Source organism: Atta colombica, unplaced genomic scaffold (genome assembly GCF_001594045.1).
Source record: "Atta colombica isolate Treedump-2 unplaced genomic scaffold, Acol1.0 scaffold200, whole genome shotgun sequence".
In the NCBI taxonomy this organism is placed as follows: domain Eukaryota; kingdom Metazoa; phylum Arthropoda; class Insecta; order Hymenoptera; family Formicidae; genus Atta; species Atta colombica.
In genome coordinates, this window is record NW_017259295.1 from 467,171 (window position 1) to 468,186 (window position 1,016).

Sequence of the window (1,016 nt, forward strand, 5' to 3'; positions counted from 1 at the left end):
ACGACAAATTTTTTACTAAGCACGACATGTATCACTATTTTTATCCATTCATACCTTTTATTAAAAATTTGATACAAAATATAATGATACATAATATAATGTCTTTTAGTTTCTAGTGAAAACATTTAATAAACATAAAACGTCATTGTTTGATATTTAAATGCAAATCGACTTTGCACAACTAATAAGTTACATAATATGATGAAATTGAATAACTGCATTAAAATTATATTTGTTGCTGTCCACCTTCTATAATCAATCTAATTTACTTATAAATTTCATCGCAGTTCTCTTAAAGAGAACAAGGCTCCTTTTGCCCAGAAATTGATTGAATCTATATTGTTGAAAACGAGCATAAATCAATTTTTGTATAACAAATACTTTTTCTCTTTCACAAATTCGAAAATCCTTTTCCAGAATTAAAGTATACAAATGAATACATGTTTGTGAGGTGAAGTTTATGCTGAGGACGACCAAAAATTTCGAATTTGATATATTTTTTTACCATTTCTTAGTGTAATATGGCGTCTCGAGCTGTCAAGTCGTGACAACATTTGTTCGATACGAAAGTTTTGCAACCTTACTTAGTACTTACTTAGTAAGCCACAAACACGTAGTTTGCACGAACAAATAAACGTCGACTTCTTAGAATTAGACTTAGGCGCTTTTTCGCGACGAATTTGTTATATGAAAATTGACACAACACAAATGTGCGACTGCGTATCATAGGTGGTTGCGTGAGATATTGATGTGATAGTATATAAAGAGGTCGATATCTTTCGGAGCTTCGCTTTTTTTAAAACGTGTGTTATTTTATATTAATGAGAGAGGTCGTTGTTAGCTTAAAACCTAACTTAAAATTTTTTATTAAAATCTTGCAGCTAATATGTAAATAAGTAAGTTAATATAAGTTAATATATAAATAAGTAAGAAATTTAATTTGAAATTATATTGATCTTTGTTTTTATAAAACAAAGATAAAAATATTAGATGTTACAAGTTTTACGTATATATAT